Here is a 24,516-nt window from a genome sequence, read left to right as displayed (position 1 = left end):
TCCGCCAGTACCTCGTCTCCGACCTTCCAAACTTTACAGAAGCTCTCGGGCGAACCTTGAAGTACTAGCACTCCTGAAAGAAAGGATATTGCGGAGACGTGGCTTAGCCACAGCCCGGGGGAGGTTTCCAGTATGAGATTTTCACCCTGCAGCGGAGTGTGCACTGATATGAAACTTCGTGGCGGATTAAAACTGCGTGCTGGACCAAGACTCGAACTCGGGACCTTTGCCATTCGGACGATTACAATAAGTGAACGGTTGACAGAAGAATCGTGTATTTGGTAATGAAAGGAAGAATGTGGAGGGTTAACATTGTAGAAGAGACCAAGAGATGAATATAGTAAGCTGGTTCAAATGGTTGTGGGCTGCAGTAGCTATGCAGATAGGGTTTGCACAGGGCAGACTACCGTGGACCGCTACACCAAAGCAGTCTTACCACTGGAGACCGTAACAGCAACAACATCTCGTTACATAAACAGAAGTGCATGGTAGAATACAGTTACTATGGTACGTCATGTGAAGCTTTTTTCCCGTTCCAACTGTGTACAGATCGCAGGAAGAATGACTCCTTGAATGCCTCTGTGAGTGTCCTAATTAGTCCAATACTGTCTTGGTGATCCCTACATGAGCGATACGTAAGACGGTCAGTAACACTTCCAAATTCTAACTTTTTCACAGCATAACTAACGTCTACCTTCAAGTGTCGCCTACTGTGCCAGTTTGGATTTTTCAACAGCTGCCTGACCTTCTCCTGCAATCCAAACCACCCTATGACAGTTTGTGCCGTCGTACTTTGTATACGTTCCTTATCCGCCGGTAATTGATACGTGACACACACACTGTGCGATATGGTAATACGAGGGGCGTTTGAAAAGTCCGTGCAAAGTCCGAGAGGTGGCACCACCGGCGCGTATCGAGGTCATGTTTAGTTAGTAGCATCTTTGGAAAGAAAGCACACCAAGTTTCAGCCATATTGGTCTATTTCTTTGTGTGAATCAATGAAGTCAAGTGATTGTCAAAAAATGGACGAAAATGAATTTAGTGTGAGGATTAAACATTACTTTATGAAAGGCAAAACGCCTCAGGAGACTAAAGAGACGCTTGGTAAACATTACGGTGACTCTGCGCCTTCGATTAGAACAGTTTATAAATGGTTATAAAATTTTTGGAGTGGCCATATGGGGACAAGCGATGCTGGACGTTCTGGACGCCCTGTGGAGGTTACGACTCCAGAAAACATTGATAAATTCCATGATATGGTGAAGGATGACAGAAGAGTTAAGATGCGTGAGACTGCTAGTGCTGTGGGCATCTGGAATGAACGGGTACATAATATTTTGCACAAACATTTGGACATGAGAAAGCTATCCTCAAGATGGGTTCCGCGATTGCTCACGCTTGACCAAAAACGGAATCGCGTGAATTGTTGCAAGGATTGTTTGCAGCTGTTCAGGAAGAATCCGCAGGACTTTAAGCATCGTTTCGTTACTGTGGATGAAACATGGATACATTACTATACTCCTGAGACCAAACAACAATCTAAACAATGGTTTACCAACGGAGAGTCTGCACCAAAAAAGGCGAAGACCATTCCTTCGGCCGGAAAGGTTATGGCGACTGTCTTTTGGGATTCGCAAGGGATAATCCTCATTGACTATCTGGAAAAGGGCAAAACTATTATAGGTGCATATTATTCATCGTTACTGGACCTTTTGAAAACCGAGCTGCAAGGAAAACGCCGGCGATTGGACCGGAAAAAAAGTTCTTTTCCATCACTACAATGCACCAGCACACACCTCAGCAGTTTTGGTCGCAAAATTATTGGAAATAGGATTCCAACTCGTTTCACATCCCCCCTATTCTCCAGACCTGGCTCCCTCGGACTACTATTTGTTTCCCAATTTGAAGAAATGGCTGGCTGGACAAAGATTTTATTCAAAGAAGGAGGTGATTGGAGCAACTAATAGCTACTTCGCAGACTTTGACAATTCGTGCTATTCGGAAGGGATCGACAAATTGGAACAGCGTTGGACGAAGTGTACAAGTCTAAAAGAAGACTATGTTGAAAAATAAAGAAGGTTTACCACAAACACGTAAGTAGTTTTTATTTTTGCACGGACTTTTGAAACGCCCCTCGTATGTCGTCTTAGCAATGCATTATGGACTGCGACGGACAGAGCGAATCTGTGGTGGTTGTATATCAAAGCTGTTTACACTGACGTGTATTGTCCGTGTGAGCGTGGTGTAAATGTAAATGATTTTGTTGTTGTGGTGTTTGCCGGTGGCGGTTGCTGGTAACCTGTTGGAAGTGGTTCATTGATCTGTTAGTGGTAAGTAGACTCCAGTCCAGTGGTATGAACTCAGAATCTTTCTTGAAAGTACTGTGACATGGCCGTCACATATTGCCAAGCGATATGATTTTTTCTTCTCATTTGTTGGATATTTCTGAGGGGAGTACAGGGCTTAATAATGGGAAGAAGATTTCATATTATCTTGTTAAGAAACCAGTAGCCCCAGCTGTTCCTCCTCTGGTCTGACTGGACCACTGGAGGTCAGTCGCAGAGGCTCTACAGAAGGAAGTGGGTCTCTAGGACACTCCATCTCACGCAAGTGGTTGCAGGAAGTCCCCGATCCACACTTCGTCGGAAGACGCCATTTTCTCCTTCCAAGGCAGCTGCGGCCGACCCACTTGAAGCCCCTAGAGCAAGTCTGGCCAAACAGCACTCTGAGTTCGAGCGCTCCGACCCCGCTCTGCCTAGCACTCTGAATGCCGTGTGCGATTTGCATGGGGGGACGGAGGGGATTTCCCCCCCCCCCCCCCCTCTGCATCAGACCATCCCCTCCTCTGACTTTAGTTTATGCATCCCAACCTGGGATGTTTATTTCCCACGCACTGGAGTAAAACTTTACATATAATTTAAATTTGTGGAGCCGAACACTGAAAGTTTTTAATACAGTCTTACTATTCATACAATTAATATGTTTGCTTATTAATATGGAAAAAGTGTTATGTAGTAGTTAAGCATTTCAAAACATTTAGAACTAAATCACCATTCTCATGTTGTCATTGTTGCTTTCGTCTAAGGTCCGTCATCCGTTTACTTGCGAGGGAAGTAGTGTGGCAGTCATACCACAGCAGTCGTAACGCAGAGTTGGGTGAGCTGGGGGCTGAAAGTCCCACCCCGGGCCCTGACACAGGGTGGCGACCGGCCCTGTACCTGTGCGAACATTCACCGTTCGGCCACCTTTTGGCAACGGTATGGCGCGGAGTAACGCGCCTCGGACGAAAGCACACATTACTAAATAGCGCACCATCGTCTGCTTCTAATTCCTAGGATACTATTTCGTGGACCTTCTTTAAATACTCTTCTCTCCTCTTCCACCATCGTTTTCTTTTCCTTTGTATTTCATTTCCGTTGTTAGCTGCATGTGCAAGTACCAAGTACTGCCGCCGCGATACTTTATCATCCTTTATACTGCAATATCGACACAAGTGTGGCACAAATTCTGTTGCTTTGGTATAAATTAACCTGCCGCATGCAACATACGCCGCAAGATGTTGCCTGTTGTAGCATGCTACAAGACGACGCACGCCACATTTCCGTAGCATGCCACAATGTTGCAAGACGCCGCCCCAGCGTAAACGAGGCTTTAGAGCCAGGTCTGTATTGTATGGTGGATGTGACGTGTTGCGTACGAAACTAAAACCTGCAATCAGATCCAAACGTCGTGGAAAACTGTGAAGAGGTGTCATCCTGCAGCAAGATAACGCTCACCCACATTCTGCCAAACGGACAGCCGTCGCAATAAAGGAGTTGAGATTCGAGGTGCTGGAGCATCCACCATACAGTACAGACCTGGCTCCAAGTGATTTTCACATGTTTGGACCCTTAACGGAAGCACTACAGGGAAGAAGATTTGAAAGTGATGAAGGCGTCATTGCTGCGGTGCAAAATTGGTTACAGATGCAACCGAAAAACGTATTTTCTGATAAAATTAAAAAAAAACTCGTAAAACGTCGGGAAAACTGTATTGAAGTCCAGGGAGGTTACGTACAAAAATAACGCATGTTTCAGTTTTCTATCATCAGAATAAGTGCAGCTTTTCACAAATGTGCTTTACTTTTTGAATTCCCATCGTATACCTGTATGTTGATGATTTTGTGAATAAACTTTACCAATAATGTACTTTTAAAGATATAACAAGCGATAGCTTTTCTGATAGTGCACACGCGTGAATAGTGAGTTTCGGCATTAACATCTATTTATAAATAACTGTTTAACCATGGGTAACGCCACGGTCCAAGCTAGTAACATATATAATTATACTAACCCCCTAAGACATACCCCCCCCTCGCCCCCCCCCCCCCCCCACACTGGTAAAAGCACAAATCGCACACTGCTCTGAATGCAGTGGCGAATGTCGAGGGTTGAGGAGGAAGAGGGAAGCGAATGCCACATCCGGACGCCATTAGAACGAAGCATTAATCTTGTCAGGCGGCCACCCCTTACAATTAACCATGCCAAATCAGTACTTCATCCTGCCGACCATCCGCACAATGCGAGATGAAGGCGGTAACGAAAGAACTTAAATGTAACTCCAGTATTTAGTATGTGCTTATACATGTGTGTGGGTGCGTTGACGCGAGCGCCCCAGCCAATCACAGCGCTCGTGAATGGGGAGACTGGATGGGAGCATCGTTTCCGGAGAGGACGCGAGGTACTTCTGGAGAGTATGGCACAGCACACGGAAGGTGCTGGACGGCGCGACGGACGCGCAGTGGCGGGAAAGACTTGGAGTGGAGCAGTTTGCGCGTGGTCGCGAGAGACAGGAATATTTCTTAGTCCTGGCTTGTGCACTTGTGAGATTTCCGTGGCTTCTACAGTGACGACGTAGTGTGCGTTTTAAAGTGAATATCTCGCGAGCTGTGTTGTTCATAATTAATTACGTGCTGTAGGAATCTATTGTTTCCCTGCTATTCAACTTATATTTTATTTAATTGCTGGACCATCCACACCAATAAGTGTCACAAGATGCGAGATCGTCGCGAAAAAACAGTGACCCATGTATGTAATAAGTTTCCTTTAATTTACGTCTATGGTCACAAACTTTTTGTTAACAGATTACCGGTTTCTGTTGTTAATTACCATCATCAGATCTTGCAGGAAAAAAGGGAAAAAACATAAATACACTCGCAAACTGTCTACAGCTTAAGAACAATACATAGACCATAATGTAAAGTAGTACTGACAAAATTTACATTTGTGTGCTTTAAATATGAAGAGGCATACCTGTTTCATAAAAACAAAGTCCTAATGTGCTGCAGCCATAGTGGCATCGTCAAATGTTAAATGCGGAATCAGCACCAGCATCGTCAAATACACATAAATAACATCACATCCCTTCCCACGCCCGGGTTCCCGGGTTCGATTCCCGGCGGGGTCAGGGATTTTCTCTGCCTCGTGATGGCTGGGTGTTGTGTGCTGTCCTTAGGTTAGTTAGGTTTAAGTAGTTCTAAGTTCTAGGGGACTTATGACCACAGCAGTTGAGTCCCATAGTGCTCAGAGCCATTTGAGCCACATTACATCCACGAGTCATGTTTTCAGTAGCACTACTGTTCAAAACAAGCTGCCGTACAGAAGCCTTAAGATGTTTGCGTTGTTTATGTTATGTCCCCGCAAATAGAAAAATGTTTTAAAAAGTCCGATGTCAGATGTGGCTTTCAGGTTAATAATACCATAAAACTGCGAATAAAACATAAACTGAAAGGGAACTGTGATAAATTTGATGGCTCTGGAGTTCACGGGATTGACTGCAGTAACTGTGACAAATATTATATCTGTCAAACAGGCCGCTCTTATGAATTAATATTTAAAGAACACTCACAGCCACTGAACAGAACTGCTTTGGGACAGCATTTATCTGATACTGGTCATTCCATAGGGAGCTTTGAGAATTGTATGCGTATTCTTCACAGAGTGGAAAAAGGCCGTGTGCTTAATTTGTTAGGGGAGCATGAAATTTATAAAGCAAAAAATAAGGAACCAACTAAACTCCTTAACTGGCAAAATGACTTTGTGCTCAATCCCTACTTTACTTTAGTTGACAATGTTTTACACTAATCACTGCTTTTTTTCTTTATTGTGATTTCATTCCCCTGCCCCATATGGGCAGGGGAGGGCTGTCAGCGGCACAACCCGCCGCTCTTCAGCCGAGTGGCATGACAACTAAAAGAAGAAGAAATTGTTACATATATAAGGTGATAAAAAAAGGGGAACATAAAGTAATGGGAGAAAATGGAGGTAAAAATACACTAACATGGAGATATTCATGGTGGACAGTTAAAAAAGTCACCAGTAAGTTAAAAAACACAGTTGGCGATTCTTAAAACACAAAGAAGACACTAAATGCACATGCACAGGTTAAAAGTCGGTCACAGTATTAAAGACACTCCAGCACAATACACTTAAAACCCACTTGGAGCACACACGATGAAGAATAAAACTGCCAGATGGGACCTGCCGAAGGAAAGGTCAGAGAGGATGGAAAATGAGGGGATAGCAAAGAGCAGCAGGGGAGGTGACGGGATGAAGAGAGTGGGTACACTAAGAATCAGGAGACACGTGGGGGCAAGAGATGAAGAGGGAAGACAAGGCAGGAGGGAGTGCAGAGACACTGAAAGGAGGCACAAGAGAGGGAAGGGGAGTAGGAGGGGGAAGCCGCTCAGGAGGAGGGAGGGGGAGGGGAGGGAGCCCTGAGGAGTTGGTAGGGAGATGGGGTTAGAGTTGGTAGGAAGGGTAGATGTCAGGGCGAAGCTCATCATCTGGGAGGGGTAGATGTTGGAAGTTGCGTTGCGAAAGAAGGTGGAGGGTGTGGAGATGGAGAGAGGGTGGGACACAACGGTAAAGGTGCTGCAACGGGTTGGGGGTGGAGAGGAAGGGAGACACCAGGGGGTGAGGGGGTCAATGCGGTGGACAATATATAGTGTGCGGATGTGATCAAGGAAAAGGAGAAGGTTGGGAAAGGGGATGAGGTTGTAGAGGATGCGCATGGGGGACAGAAGGCGTATATGGAAGGCGAGGCGGAGTGCATGGCGTTCGAGGATTTGGAGGGCTTTATAGAACTGGGGAGGGGCAGAACTAATCACTACACGCCTCTGGTATATATAGTGTGTTGATTATTTCACCTAGTATTGAGTGCCTCACATATTTACTTCGTTTTCATACGTTTTACGCATGACTCTAGTATTTTCTTGTTCCTTCTCTACTCATTTCATAGACTGCATTAATCGGATAATGTGGGTCATCCACTGTTTCGAATTTTATCATTCTTTTCTTGCAATGGAGTGCTGCAGGGTAGGAGGAGCCCTCTGGCGGTCACGTTTCTTCAGCCACTTCCCGCCTGTGCGGAATTCTGGCGTTAGCGATAACAGAGGGCGCTGATTATGTGCAGTACTGTGTTTTCTTTCATCTTGGCTCTCTCAGCGATTTGTTTTATGGTTTTTTAATATTGACCGGTGCACTATCAACGGTGTTAAATACTTATGTCATTATCTAGAATATTGGCACTAGAGCACATGTCAACCACTGTTTCTTAACTCTTCCTCTTTTTAACAATCTCACTTTTGTTGTGTTCCTTTTATTGCTTTTTGTGACTGTAATGTCTTTTATACGTTACTGACGCCTCTGTCCCTCCCCTCGCACCTGGTTTCCAGTACTTGGACAACAGTGCACACACCAAACTCAATGCCTCTACCACTACACAGGATCTCATCGCTACACTCCGCACGAAACGCAACACCGCTCCTGGTCATGATCACGTCATCTATCGCCACCTTCGTGAAGCTCCTGCCTCTTTCCTCTCCACCCTGACCAGGCTCTACAATGTAGTCCAGTCCACCAGCTACTACCCCAACCTCTGGAAAACCTCCCGTATCCTGATGTTCCTTAAACCCGGTAAACCACCGTCCGCTGTCTCCTCCTACCGTCCTATCAGCCTTACCTCGGTCTTCAGCAAGGTCCTGGAATCCATCCTCATCTGATGCATCCACCAGCATCTCCACCATGCACTGCCTCCTTCCCGTTACCCAGCTTTCGGCCGTCATTCTCATCCGCTGACCTTCTCCTTCACCTCACTCATCTCCTCTCCAAACAGCTTAATTCCCGTCACTCTGCTATCTTCCTCTTCCTTGACCTTGAACGAGCCTATTACTGCGTGTGGCATTCCGGTCTCCTCCAAACCTTCGCCCTTCCTATTAACTACATCCGTCTGATCAGCTCCTTTCTTTCCCAATGTCCTTCCTATGTCACCATCCACAACACGGATTCCTACACCTTTTTCCTCTCCGCTGGTGTGCCCCAAGGTTCCGTCCTCTCCCCTCTTCTGTACCTTTTGTATACGGCAGACATGCCGAGGCCTTCACCCCCCCCCATCCACCTTCTCCACTACGCCGATGACACTGACTTCCTTGCCCTTGCCCCCACCCTGCAGCACTCCCAACACCTTCTCCAATCCCATCTTGACCGGTTCACCACTTGGTGCAACCAGTGGTTACTTAAGGTCAATCCTTCCAAAACCCGGGCGATCATTGTAGGCAAAACCACTCCTTTCTTCCGCCTCCTCGATTTCTACATCTATGGCCGTCCTATCGCCCTCACCCCCACCCTTAAGTACCTTGGTGTCACCCTAGTCCGTCGTCTCTCCTGGACCCCCCCATCTCCGGACGATCCAAGCCAAGGCATGCTCCTGACTGTCTCCTCAAGCTCCTTTCCGGCCGTACACGGAGTCTGGTCCCCTCCACCATCCTCCATACCTATAAATCCCTCATTCGCCCTATCCTTTGCTACACCCACCCTATATCGATCTCCGCTTCCCCTACCTTTTGCAAATCTCTTCAGATCCTAGAATGCCATGCTCTTCGCCTCGTCTATCGCATCCGTCCCCCCTCCCGCACGCGGATCCTGTATGACCTTATTCCCTTCCCCCACCTCCTTCTTTTCCTCGAACGGATACAGATGCTCTACACCTCCTGTAAACTTGATCCTCCTCATCTGCTGGTCTCTCCCATGCTCTCCCACCCCCGTCCGCTGCCGCGCCTGTATTCCCATGTCCCACCTGCTCTCCATCTTTCCACTCTCCATACCTTCTCTCAAGGTGGCTTCCGCCAGCTCCCCCTCCCTGATGATGCCCTCCTCCCCTCCATCTACCCCTCCTACCGACTTTGATTCTCCCTCCCTCTTCCTGTGTTTGTTCCTATGGGCACCCTCTCTCCCTTCTCTCCCCCTTCCCTCCCTCCTCCCTTCCTCCTCACTCCTCCCCCGTGCTTCCCCTACCACCATACCTCCATTCCTCCTCCCATCTCCTCTGCCGTCGGCATCTTTGCTCTCCCCTCTCCCTCCCCCTCCCCCTTCTACTCCTCTTGGCAGGTCCCCGGACTCGCACACGCTACATGGACATTCGCGCGCTGGAGATCATCGCCATCACTTTCTCGTGTGTGTGCCATCGTGTTTGTGTTTAGTGTTCGCCGTCACGCTCCAACGTTCACCTGTGCCGTCGAAGTCGTCAGTATTTGTGCGCCGTGCCGACAGTTTTTCGTGTGTTTCTCGTCGAGTGTGAACGGCTTCGTCTTTTTTGTATTCTGTGTCTACTGTTTTCTGCCCACCATTTTGTTCAGTCTATGTGTCTTCTTAATAGTTTTCGTTGTCAATCCTGAGGCTGAAGAGCAGCGTAGGATGCTGCTACCAGCCCGCCTGATGTACAGGTGTTTAAAATAACAATAAAGAAAAAAAAATTTATACGTTATTAGCTTATTACAGACTTCAACTATTGTATCACCCTTTATTTTCGCTGTTTCACTTAATTATCGAAAACTAGTGTATGCCGACATTAGCGACATCCGGTGGACATAAAACACAAACATCTTGTGGCTACTGTACGGCAGCTCGTTTTAAACAGTAGTGCTACTGACAGCATGACTCTTGCACATGACGTTATTTATATGTATTTGACGATGCTGGTGCCGATTCGGCATTTAACATTTGAAGATGCCGCTATGGCTGCAGCACATTAGGACTTTGTTTTTATAAAACAGATATGCCTCTTCATATTTAAAGCACACAAATGTAAATTTTGTCAGTACTATTTTTCATTATGGTCTATGTATTGTTCTTAAGCTGTAGACAGTTTGCAAGTGTATTTATGGTTTTTCCCATTTTTGCTGCAGATCTGATGATGGTCATTAAAGACCGAAACTGGTAATCTGTTAACAAAAAGTTTGTGACCATAGACGTAAATTAAAGGAAACTTACCAATAAGTGTTTTGCAGAAATGTACGGCATTCTCAAAAGTACTTCTGCTATCGTACTCGCCATTTAAAAGTCGTTAAAGTAGTACCTGCAGATTTTATTTAATTGCAATTTTTCATTTATAAATGTATATGTTACATTCATAATTCGCAATTGTCGAGTGATAGGAACCTTTGATCATTCGATTCATGTGTCTATTCATATTGTATACTGTAGTTTCAGCAGTATTTGGCCTGTAATGCGGCAACTACGTATCCCAGCCCCTATACAACGAAACCAGCCCAAACTTTTAATATTTCAACTCCGAGTCGAAGGGTGCGTAGTTGAGGGCCACCTCATTTCATCATTGTTGGAAAGCCCGCAGCCTTATTGCAGTCCACTTTCTGAGCAGCTCAGTTTTCGGGATTTGCGACGCAACTCGTGTTGCCTGGTAAATTGTATTGTTTAGTGGGACTTGGACTCGTTTACTTTGCATTTGCGAGCTGTAGAGATTAGGAAAGCTTGTAACGTTTCCCAGGCAGTCTTCCATGTAATTGAGACACTTCCCCCAGTGCTAGCGTGGCATTCGTAATTAAACTGAGTTCTAGAGAGCTTTTGTGTTTCAGTGTTCTATGTGACTCTGCGCTCAATGTGTTGGAGCAATTCTTCAGCCAGTATTACGAGACTTTATGTTAATTTCATTCGAAACTTCTTCTCTGTCATTTTAACGTGGTATGTGACGAGATCTTAGAGTAAATAAATGTCTTACTAATCTCGAACTTGATCTGAATCTCACAACCAAACCATTGTCCTACAATTGATCCTGGCTAGCCGGACCTCTAAAAACAAATATGGCCCTTGCATTTCTATTTGTTTGTCTCACTCCGATGGCGTTCTATTGCAAACCAGGAGCTGACCCTTTCTGTATAAGTATTACATACAAAAGTATTTTGATCCGTGGTAATGACTTACGATTTACAAGCATTGTACTGAGCTTGTCAAAGATTTACTAAAAACAGGTTAGAGAGACCAAGTGCGATACCTCCTTCCGTGTTTGGGACATCATGGTTTGATGCAAATGGTCTACTACTAAATGAGGAAAAGACCCAGAATATGTGGTTCAGTCTGTCAAAGACTACAAAAATAGAAAAACAAAAGGCAAAGTTTTTAGGTATCATACTTGACAACAAACTAACATGGAACTCTCATCTGTATCACATACTGGTCAGTTTGTCAAGAGTTATATATTTGTTGAAGATACTGATGTGTTGTGTGGCATTTGAGTACGTGAGGACAGCGTACTTTGCATTTTTTCAATCTGTTTTAAGGTATGGGTTAATACTCGGGGAAACAGCAGAAAAATAAATGAAATTTTGCTGATCCAGAAGAAAGCAATCAGAGTAATGGCTAAGGTAGATAATAGGACACATTGTAAACCATTGTTCATTAAATACAGAGTTTTAACAGTTATTAATTTATATATTCTTTACATCGTTAACTACATACTTGCTGAACTACTTAATTTAAGTGTAACAAATCAAAGGCATGACTACTTTACAAGAACCTGTACTTTTCTGCTGTTGCCACAAAATGGATTAGCTAAAACTAACATCTGTCACACGTATATGGCAATTAAAATATATAACAAATTGTCTAAGAATGCGTCAATCAAGCATGACAAATTATTTAAAGAAAATGTACATAATTTCTTGTTAACTAATCCATTCTATTCGTTAGAAGAACTTTTAGAAATGTCCAATATGAACTTAAATATGTAAAAATTTATTTTGTAAAATTAGTAGGTTAAGTGAACTGACGAAGTCTATTGCATGTAATAATGCTGAATGACCAATAAAGAATTTGAAAACCATCCCTAAAGTTAAAGATGGGCAATTCACTCAAAATTGATGAATTCAACAGATAATTCTTAACTGAGCGTTTTTCATCATGTATGGCATCGGCAAATGCATACTTTCCCAGAAATCGAAGAAAGGAACAGTAACAACAAGAGGGCCAATAAGCTAAGTAAATCAATAAGGAATAATAATAAGGCAGGCAAATAAATTTCTCAGGCCGCAGCTCGTGGTCGTGCGGTAGCGTTCTCGCTTCTCGCGCCCGGGATCCCGGGTTCGATTCCCGGCGGGGTCAGGGATTTTCTCTGCCTCGTGATGCCTGGGTGTTGTGTGATGTCCTTAGGTTGGTTAGGTTTAAGTAGTTCTAAGTTCTAGGGGACTGATGACCATAGCTGTTAAGTCCCATAGTGCTCAGAGCCATTTGAACCATTTTTTTAAATTTCTCAAACGATTTGGATATGAAAAGAATTAAAAGTTAGATCCACGTTGCATGGAAAGAATCCCAGGTAGAGTGCGGGGAAGGATATCTCTCGGTGCACGGTATCGCATAAGGAAGAAAAACGAACCTTTATCAAAGGTGGTTGTATACAGAAAATAATGCACTCGTATACGGCGCGGTGTTTCGTTACAGTGCATGGATAATCGTTGCCTAAAATTTTCCCGTGACTGGAAAAAACTAATGATTATTTTGGGCATGGGTTACAGAAGAGACCAATCGCTTAACCGACTCGTTAAGAAATGTTTACATCTCTTGCTGCAAACCTGGTAAATCGGTAAACTTACAAAACATATCTTGAGAACGTTTTAAAACCATATATCGCATGTGAGGTCCCCACGTCAGTCCAGTGGGCCGCGGCGTATAGCGAGGGGTAGTGACTTCGCGGTCGACACGAGAGCAACAGAAGTCAAACCACGACGTCAGTCTGGCCGGTGCGAGCAGCGACGCCGTGAGACGGGAGATCGGCGCGCCTTCCTGCGTCCGTTGAAGCGGCTGGCAGCGGACGGTTCGAGAGAGCGATTTGGGGGTGCTGCGCCAGGGCTTCTCGAGAAATCGCAGTTTATTAGAAGTTAAGTGTTTGGTGATATGTTGTGTGATTTACTGTTGTTAAATTCTACTTTTTTTTTCTTGGTGAGGTCACCAGGCGTTTTGCTTTGGGGTCGTCCCACCATTCTCCGTTTGCCCACCCTCGGGAAGGTGGTTCTTTGTAAATTGGGTGGTCCGTTTTTCCCTTGGGGAGTAGGGGCGAGTTAGAGCAACCTGCGGTTCGGGTTGTTCGGTAATCTCCCTGTCAAAGTACTGTACGTTAGTAGCTGCCTCTGTCAAGTTTGTCGGATTTGGTGTGTTAACGAATTTATTCAATGGTTCAAATGGCTCTGAGCACTATGGGACTTAACATCTATGGTCATCAGTCCCATAGAACTTAGAACTACTTAAACCTAACTAACCTAAGGACATCACACAACACCCAGCCATCACGAGGCAAAGAAAATCCCTGACCCCGCCGGGAATCGAACCCGGGAACCCGGGCGTGGGAAGCGAGAACGCTACCGCACGACCACGTGATGCGGGCTAACGAATTTATTGCTTGGAGTGTAACGGCCTAGTACCTGAAATATGTTTTGATCTTTGGAAACTTTGATATTATTGCCTATCATCTTGAGAGGCGGTATCTGTGTACTGTAGAGCATTTTAACTATTGTTTAGCCAACCTTATAGAATTTTATGTAAGATTGCATTTCATGGGCTTTTATTTAAATTATCATTTTAGTATATAAAGTTTCCACCCTTTCACCGTAACACTTTTCTTAGAAGTTAAAATCCAGTTGCACCTTCTGTGGCAAGATTAATATTTTAATTTTTAGTGTTTTGTACCATTTCCATCCCTCCTATGGAGGTGCAGAGTTTGTATGCTTGTGTAAATTGTTAAAACTCTTAGTTTAAAGTAATCTGGTGTGTTGCAGATTTGCACTAGTGTAGTCTTTCAGAGGCTGTTGTGAGCGATCGTAACTACGGCCGTTTCAAAAGGGAGCGGCAAGTTCTCTGCCCGAAAGCTCTTACAGTCAAAACTTGTTTCTTTCTGCCTATGAATAAATTGTAACAGTGATATTTAGAGGGTGCTTTCTGATTATAATTTTAAATCTGTTTCTTTAAAAAAAATGCTTGTAGGCACTATTAAAGTGAATAAAATTTCCATTCGTTAAAAGGAATTTGGTTATGATTTCATCAGTTACTCCCTGGCAACTACTTCCATGTTTACATAGTGTGATTAAATGCGTTAATGTTCTTGATGAACATTAGACAATGTTGTCGTATGCGTGGTATGCATCACAACTAATTCCCGAAAAAATTTTTTTTTTCAATATAAACCAAGTATGCTTTTCGCCAAATCTTCGAAAGCAAGGACATAACTGCGAAGATCGCATTCATTAGATGTTCTGTGTGCTGCGAGTACATTTGAATCGAATGTTTATATGAAAAGTACCACACATCTAGTCGTTCGCAAAAAATGGAGGACAGGTAACAATATGTGAAAGAGGCACTGCAAAGCAATCAGGACTACATTTTTATTTCTTTATTAATCAAAGTCATTTGAGAAATTTGTCTTTTTATTATTCCTTTTTCATTTACTTACCATATTAACCCTAGTATTTCTACCAGTCTCGAAATCGACAAAATACAAATTAAAAAATGCATGTCGGAATTGAACACAGGTTCTGTCCTCCCTAGCTAGACCCTAAGTCGCTATGGCAGCGGCGTTTTCGTTGCACAACGTTTAGTTTATGGGTACGTAACAGGAAATCTAAATTTCTGTCCTCGCTTTATAGAAAAACTAGGTTACCGCCCCCTGCTTCGCTCGCGCGGGCTGTACGGCCCGCGAAGATATTTTTGCTTTTCTTTAGTAGGATTTTCATGTTATTCACAAACTGCGACACATTCTAAACTTTTCACGCTAACAAAGGCCATACAAGCATGGTCTTTGCCGTACGCACTTCTGATAAAGAAGTGATTCTTATAGCTGAAGCCCAAGGTTTTTGTTAGTCATGGCTTTTGCGTTCTTGTGGCGATGTTTCCATGGAAAATATTATCCCGTAACATATTTTTTCGTTTCTGACCGAGAAGTAGAACATAAATTTTCATAGATTTATCTTTAAAATTTTTTTAGTGTAGTCAAATATTTTCTTAAAAATTTTCATATACTTTCTCACTCTGTTAGGTGTTGAATTTCGAAAAAGAGTGAAAAACAAATTTTTTATTTCTAATAGAGAAATTAAAGCATAGATTTAACTTTGTAAATGATTTCATAATGAAATAATTTTATAAAACTTTTCATTCCCTATTTCACTCCCTTAGGGGATTGAATTTCCAAAACCAAATCCAATAAAACATGTATAATATTTATTTTTAACTGAGAAGTCATTTACCAATTTTCACAGACGTAGCTTTAAATAATATTTTAGTTGTTCATTAATAATGATTTTTTTTTTAAAAAAACTTTCACCCATCAATTTACCTCCTTAGTGACCGAATTTACAAAAATGCTGAAACAAGAATTTCTTTTTTTAATTTCTGACTGAGAAAGCAAATACCAATTTTCGTATTTCTAGCTTCAAAATTGCCTTAATAGCGACATATTTTCAAAAAAACTTTCATTCCCTATTTCACCCCTTTAGAAGTGGAATTTCGAACAATCCCTTCTGAAGGTGCCTGCATAATATGGTCCACACCCTCTCCATTTCTTTTTTAGTTTTTATTCTTGGTGGTTTGGGCTGTGCAATGATGAATCTTGAATCATTCTGGCCCTATTTCATTTGAATTTCCAAAAACTGTAAAACACATATTTTTTTCATTCGCAACTGAGAAGACAAATACTAGTTTTCATAGATTTAGCTTTAAAAGTGTTTTCACACTGAAATCGTAAAATATTTCACCCCCTTATGACTGAATGTTCTAATACAATGAAATGTGTATTTTTTTATTTCTAACAGAGAAGCCAAATTTAAATTTTCATATATTTAGCTTTAAAAATGATTCCATACTGAAATACTTAATAAAACGGTTTCGTCCTCTATTTCACTCCCTTATGGGCTGACTTCCGAAAAACCCAGGAACACGTATTATTTTGGTTGTAACCGAGACGTGAAATACCAAGTTTCATGGATGTAGCTTCAAAAGTACGTCAATAGTTTTTTAATATTTATTCGGAAAAAGCTTTCACCCACCGTTTCACCCGCCCCCCCCCCCTTTCCGAAGGGGTTATATTTCCAAAAATGCTGAAATGTGTGTATATTTCTGACCGAGAAACCAAATTCCAACTTTCTAGCTTGAAAACTGCTTTAATGGCGACCTATTTTCACCCTAAGGGTGAGATTTCGAAAAGTTCCTTCTTGAACGATGTCTCCAGACTGACGCCCTCTCCAAATTTCAAGTTTCTATCCTTAGCGTTTTTGGTTGGATGAGTCAGTCAGGACATCGTCTTCGATATACATAGAGATACGCGTTTGCGCACCCCATATAGGATATCAGATGGTCAGTTTTTAATCATCTATCGACCCCGTGAAATCTGATTCGACTTCTCGTCATGAATTTTAGAGTTGGTTTCCTCAAAACCGGAAGAATGTTTTCCACTTTACGCTGTACACAAGTGAACTGCCAAATGCGATCGGAATCGTTTGGCCGTATCTGAGGTATTTCCCTTGCAAGCAGTTACACTTTCCCTAAAAGCTCCCCTACACGATCAAGTTGTTAATCAAGTTCTCACTTTTGGATCCAAGGCTTTGTCAAACAAGCCCGTCCATATCCCAACAAAGTTTCTCAATTTACCCTGACTTTTGAAACAGAGGCTCTTTGTGTCGCGAAGTATTTGGACGCTACTGGGAATGGATACCAATGCAGAGAGCGTTTTTAGCGTTAACATCAGCACTGTGTTTAAAGAAGAAGAAGAAGAAGAAGAAGAAGAAGAAGAAAACGAGATACTGATCCAGGGAAAGGCTGACATTGAGGGGTAAATATACGAATGAAAATCTGGTAAAGATAATATTACGCTAAAAGTTGATGATTGGTCTGAAGTGACAAAAGTCATGGAATACCTCCGAATATAGTGCCAGGCCTCATATTACACAGCATAGTGCAGCAAATCGACATGGCAAGGACTCAACAAGCGTTCGAAGTCCCCTGCAGAAATAAACTACTGGCCATTAAAATTGCTACACAACGAAGATGACGTGCTACAGACGCGAAATTTAACCGACAGGAAGAGGATGCTGTGATATGCAAATGATTAGCTTTTCAGAGCATTCACACAAGGCTGGCGCTGGTGGCGACACCAACAACGTGCTGACATGAGGGAAGTTTCCAACCGATTTCTCATACACAAACAGCAGTTGACCGGCGTTGCCTGGTGAAACGTTGTTGTGATGCCTCGTGTAAGGAGGAGAAATGCGTACCATCACCTTTCCGACTTTGATAAAGGTCGGATTGTAGCCTATCGCGATTGCAGTTTATCGCATCACAACATTGCTGCTCGCGTTGGTCGATATCCGATGACTGTTAGCAGAATATGGAATTGGTGGGTTCAGGAGGGTAATACGGAACGCCGTGCTGGATCCCAACGGCCTCGTATCACTAGCAGTCGAGATGACAGGCATCTTATCCGCATGGCTGTAACGGATCGTGCAGGCACGTCTCGATCCCGGAGTCAACAGATGGGGACGTTTGCAAGACAATAACCATCTGCACGAACAGTTCGACGACGTTTGCAGCAGCATGGACTATCAGCTCGGAGACCACGGCTGCAGTTACCCTTGACGCTGCATCACAGACAGGAGCGTCTGCAATGGTGTACTCTACGACGAACCTGGGTGCACGAATGGCAAAACGTCATATTTTCGGATGAAGCCAGGTTCTGTTTACAGCATCATGATGGTCTCACATCCGTGTTTGGCGACATCGCGGTGAACGCACGTTGGAAGCGTGTATTCGTCCTCGCCATACTGGTGTATCACCCGGCGTGATGGTATGGGGTGCCATTGGTTACACGTCTCGATCACCTCTTGTTCTTATCGACGGCACTTTGAACAGTGGACGTTACATTTCAGATGTGTTACGACTCGTGGCTCTACCCTTCATTCGATCCCTGCGAAACCCTACATTTAAGCAGGATAATGCACGACACCATGTTACAGTACGGGCCTTTCTGGGTACAGGAAACGTTCGACTGGTGCCCTGGTTAGCGCTTTCTCTAGATCTCTCACCAATTGAAAACGTCTGGTGGCCGAGCAACTGGCTCGCCACAATACCCCATAATTCCAATTGTGCGGTTACAATCACGTCGGAAACCTTTTCACATGAATCACCTGAGTACAAATGACAACCCCGCGGTACCACCACGTGCGTATATCGGTATCCGATGTCTCTTGCCGGCTCAGTGTACATCATCTTTGTCCGAATTGTCAGTCAAAGTTTTATTAATTGAGCGACTTTGCCGTCATGTTGAGAAGGAGAGGCCACTACTTTGAGATCACAAATTGACTTCAAACTTTGCACACCTTTAGTAGTCCATTAAAACAACATAATGTGCAAGTAGTGAGGTGTACTATTCTGGCAGTTCCGAGAAAATCGCAAGAGAAGTTTTACGCGTCTATTGCATAATTGATGTCCCTGGACGTAGGGGCCGAACGTTAGAAGTTAGCGGTGGTCAAGTTGTTAGCATTAGAGATACGTAAGAGGAACGGTACGAGGCGAACTTTCGACTCCCGCTCAAACCTTCAGTTTTGTACTACAAGTGTAAATTCTGTAATATTCAAAAAAATTTGCACTTATACTATTCGTTCTTGCTTCACACAGTTTGACTGCCAAATGGGGCTGATGCTGAGTCTGCAACGCGAAGCTTCGATGTGCAAAGTAGTTCCGGATACCTTACCAGACTGCATGTACAAGGGATTTCGCATATCACGACAGCCACATATTTTCAGGAAAGCTCTATACGTTTTTTCATTTACTTGTTGATCATCATCATCATCATCATCATTATTAGTGTTCTGCCAATAGGTAGGTTTTCACATGGTAGTTCTCCAGGCTGTCCGGTCTTCTGCCATCCTCTTCAGGTCTGCATAATTTCCTCTTCCCTTTATGTCGTCTATCATCTTGTATCTCCTTCTTCCTCTCAGTCTTCTCCCACAAATCAAAGCATCTGCTAGCAAGCACTCCCTTCTCAATGAATGTCCCAACCAGTTCTTTTTCCTTTCTCTTACAACCTTCAGCAGGTATCTTCTCTCACCAACCCTTTCCAATAGCCGGCCGCGGTGACCTTGCGGTTCTAGGCGCTGCAGTCCGGAACCGCGGGACTGCTACGGTCACAGGTTCGAATCCTGCCTCGGGCATGGATGTGTGTGATGTCATTAGGTTAGTTAGGTTTAAGTAGTTCTAAGTTCTAGGGGACTGATGACCTCAGAAGTTAAGTCCCATAGTGCTCAGAGCCATTTGAACCTTTCCAACACTCTTTCATTAGTCGCTCTGTCCATCCAGGTTATTCTCTCCATTCTCCTCCACATCCACATCGCAATTGCTTGTAACCTTTTTTCATCCTCTCGTCTCAGCGTCCATGTTTCTGCCCCATATAGTGCCACACTCCAGACAAAACATTTGCCAAGCCTTTTCCTTTATCTAATTTGCCACATAAGAATCTCCTCTGTCTGTTGAATGCCTCCTTCGCTATGGAAATTCGAGTTTTCACCTCCTGGTGACATCTCAAGTCTTCAGTTATTGTGCTTCCAAGATATTTAAATTCACTTACTTGGCTAATGGTAGATTGCCCTATTTTAAGATTGGACAGTCTGCGTCTTGTACTGATGACCATACTCTTTGTTTTTGCTATGTTTATTTGCATCCCATATTCCACACAAGCTTCATTCAGATCTTTGAGCATGTTATTCACTGCCCGCTCACTTTCTGCCACTAATACCATGTCATCAGCAAATCTTATACATTCTATTCTCTCTCCACCAATACATATTCCTCTTTTCCCATCTAAGCCTTTCGCAATAATCTCTTCAAGGTATACGTTAAACAACAGTGGGGAAAGGCAACAGCCTTGTCTTACACCTTGTCCAATGCTGCTTTCTTCTGACATTTCATTTCCTGTCCTTATCTTTCTGGTGTAAATATAGATTCTGTATCAGTCGTCTCTCTTTCCAATATACCCCTTTCCTCTTCAAAATATCCACCAGCTTGTTCCATTGAACTCTGTCAAAAGCCTTTTCTAAATCTATAAAAACAGCAAAGATTTCTCTACCTCTTTCCATATATCTTTCCCCTATAGTTCTTAACAGGCGAATAGCATCTCTTGTTCCTTTTCCTCTTCTAAATCCGAACTGCTCCTCTGTAATCCCTGTATCCAGCTTGCCATGTAGCCTATTTAACACTCTCAGCAAGACTTTAGCTGGTTGAGAATTTAGACTGATGGTCCGGTGCTCTTCACATTTTTAGTGTGTCTCTTTTTCTCTATTTCTCTGTTGGTATCATAACTGCTGCTAGGAAGTCCTCAGGCCATTTCCCTTTGTCGTATATCTAGTTACAGAGGCAGACTATTTCTTTTCTTGCCTTGTTTCCGAGAATCTTCAACAGTTCTGCTGCCAAATCATCAATATGTGCCGGAAGATGGAAAGGGATTCACAATGTTGGAAGCAGAAGTAGAAGTAGAAAAGGCGCTGAAGGAGATGAATAGGAAGATATGTGGAATTGATGATACCTGCCGGTAGTTACAAAAATGTTTAATCTAAGAATTAAATTTAATTAAAAACAGTAAGTAGTCAATTAACAATAATTCACGAACACTTTGTGGAAATACGAATGATTTTTTAATTCTATTACCTGTCAAGTGTCATCTAAATTAAATAATATGACCAGCGATGAAAAACATACAGATTGAAACTCAATTTTTAGCAGGTGTAGAACAGTCGCCTCATACATATTCGTTTTACGTAGCTCGAACGCTAACCACTCTTTTTTTCCATTTTGTACGTTATTGTTTCGTTGTATTTGTTCGGGGCGGACGTCCCATGACGCTTGTTCAAGTTCGTTGTTGATCGATTAACTCAGTTTTTTTGTTACAGAGGGCAGCTAACCCTCTGAACCCGCTGAGCTATCGTGCCGGCAACCACTTCAAAAAACACCGTGAATTCTAACGTCCGGCAGCTACGCACAGATACACCTGTTACATAATACACGCGTAAAACTTTGCAGTTTTCTCAGAATTGCCAGAGTAAATTACAATGAAATGAATACCCTTAGCTGCATACAGGCGTTGATATAAGTCAACGGGGACAGTTGAAAATGTGTGCCGCGGCCGGGACTCGAACCCGAGATCTCCTGCTCACATGGCAGACGTTCTATCCATCTGAGCCACCGAGGACAGAGAGGGTACGACTGCAGCGACTTACCTCTCGCACGCCTCCCGTGAGACCCACATTCGCAACTTATTGTCCCGCACTATATTCGTAGTGCCCCTGCCCATCTTACTTTACCGCCGATTCCCGTAAGAGTTCGGGCACAGTTTGTGCATCCGCACAGAATAAGATGGTCAAATGGCCGATGAGCCTTAACTAATATACAGGGTGATACAAAAAGTAACGGCCAAACTTTCAGGAAACGTTCCTCACACACAAAGAAAGAAAATATGTTATGTGGACATGTGTCCGGAAACGCTTATTTTCCATGTTAGAGCTCATTTTATTACTTCTCTTCAAATCACATTAATCATGGAATGGAAACACACAGCAATAGAACGTACCAGCGTGACTTCAAACACTTTGTTACAGGAAATGTTCAAAACGTCCTCCGTTAGCGAGGATACATGCATCCACCCTCTGTCGCATGGAATCCCTGATGCGCTGATGCAACCCTGGAGAATGGCGTATTGTATTACTGCCGTCCACAATACGAGCACAAAGAGTCTCTACATTTGGTACCGGGGTTGCGTAGACAAGAGCTTTCAAATGCCCACATAAATGAAAGTCAAGAGGGTTGAGGTCAGGAGAGCGTGCAGGCCATGGAATTGGTCCGCCTCTACCAATCCATCGGTCACCGAATCTGTTGTTGAGGAGCGTACGAACACTTCGACTGAAATGTGCAGGAGCTCCATCGTGCATGAGCCACATGTTGTGTCGTACTTGTAAAGAAACATGTTCTAGCAGCACAGGTAGAGTATCCCATATGAAATCATGATAACGTGCTCCATTGAGCGTAGGTGGAAGAACATGGGGCCCAATCAAGACATCACCAACAATGCCTGCCCAAACGTTCACAGAAAATCTGTGTTGATGACGCGATTGCACAATTGCGTGCGGATTCTCGTCAGCCCACACATGTTGATTGTGAAAATTTACAATATGGTCACGTTGGAATGAAGCTTCATCCGTAAAGAGAACATTTGCACTGAAATGAGTATTGACACATTGTTGGATGAACCATTCGCAGAAGTGTACCCGTGGAGGCCAATCAGCTGCTGATAGTGCCTGCACACGCTGTACATGGTACGGAAACAACTGGTTCTCCCGTAGCACTCTCCACACAGTGACGTGGTCAACGTTACCTTGTACAGCAGCAACTTCTCTGACGCTGACATTAGGGTTATCGTCAACTGCACGAAGAATTGCCTCGTCCATTGCAGGTATCCTCGTCGTTCTAGGTCTTCCCCAGTCGCGAGTCATAGGTTGGAATGTTCCGTGCTCCCTAAGACGCCGATCAATTGCTTCGAACGTCTTCCTGTCGGGACACCTTCGTTCTGGAAATCTGTCTCGATACAAACGTACCACGCCACGTCTATTGCCCCGTGCTAATCCATACATCAAATGGGCATCTGCCAACTCCGCATTTGTAAACATTGCACTGACTGCAAAACCACGTCCGTGATAACCTGTTGATGCTACGTAGTGATGTGCTTGATGCTGGTACTGTAGAGCAATGAGTCGCATGTCAACACAAGTACCGAAGTCAGCATTACCTTCCTTCAATTGGGCCAACTGGCGGTGAATCGATGAAGTACAGGTCATACTGACGAAACTAAAATCAGCACTAACATGGAAATTAGGCGTTTCCGGACACATGTCCACATAACATCTTTTCTTTATTTGTGTGTGAGGAACGTTTCCTGAAAGTTTGGCCGTACCTTCTTGTAACACCCTGTATATTATTGCCAGAGCAGTGCACCTTACTTCTTGCACATTACGTTGTTTTGATGGCCTGCCCGTCAGTTGTTGGCTTAGGCACATTCTTCACTGAAGCGCCAAAGAGCCTGGTATAGGCATACATATTCAAATACAGAGATATGTAAAGATGTAGAATAAGTCGCTGTGGTCGGCAACGCCTATATAAGACAACAAGTGTCTGGCGCAGTTGTTAGATCGGTTACTGCTGTTACAATGGCAGGTTATCAAGATTAAACTGAGTTTGAATGTAGTGTTATAGTCGGCGCACAGTAAAACCTAACAATGATAAGCAATGGGTAACTAAAGGCACAAAAATTTCCAGTGAGAGAAACAGATTTTTGGAGTACTGTTGCAAGAAATATAGAGTAACCCAAGAATTCGCAGATTATTCAAAAGCCTACAAAAAATCTATGGTAGAATAGTCAAAGAGGCAAAAATTATGTGGAATGACAATTTGATAAGAAACTCATCTAACAAAATGAGATCCACGTAAAGAGTTGTAAAGAAACAAACTTGTAGTTCAGCGCCAAAGAAAAAGAATGTGTCATTAACACTAGAAGGCTCAAAAGTCACAGATCCAAATTCAATTGTGGAAAAATTCAATGAATACTTCACCTCACTAGCTGAAGACCTCATTCAAGTACACTGTCAAGAACTAGTCCCAAGTTTCTCCAGCAAGTCGGTGATCTCGACTGCTTCTGTGTATGTTTATGAAACAAACCCCAATGGAATTACAAATAAAATTAAATCATTAAGCAATAAAATGTCAAGTGGTATTGATGAAGTACCTGATTTCATAATAAAAGCATGTGCTCACCACATAGCAAATCTCTTGGCAAATATTTTCAACCTCTCTTTAAAAACTGGTGTTTTTCCAGATATTTTTAAAGTAGCAAATGTTTCACCACTGCTAAAAAAAGGTTGTTCTGAAAAAAAATGAAACTACCGACCCATGTCAAAATTAAGCTCCTTCTCAAAAATTCAAGAAAAACTCTTCTATGACAGGCTTTTAAGTTTCATAAATAAATATGCACCTCTTACAGTACAATAACATAGTTTTAGAAAGTCTAAATCTATACAGACAGCAATTTTCGAATTCTTATACTGCATTTTAAAATCCCTTGATCAACATGAATTAGCTGCAGGTATTTTTTTAGATCTATCAAAAGCCTTTG

The sequence above is a fragment of the Schistocerca serialis genome, chromosome 12 (assembly GCF_023864345.2).
Source record: "Schistocerca serialis cubense isolate TAMUIC-IGC-003099 chromosome 12, iqSchSeri2.2, whole genome shotgun sequence".
Taxonomy (NCBI): domain Eukaryota; kingdom Metazoa; phylum Arthropoda; class Insecta; order Orthoptera; family Acrididae; genus Schistocerca; species Schistocerca serialis.
Note: the sequence above shows the minus strand (reverse complement) of the source record.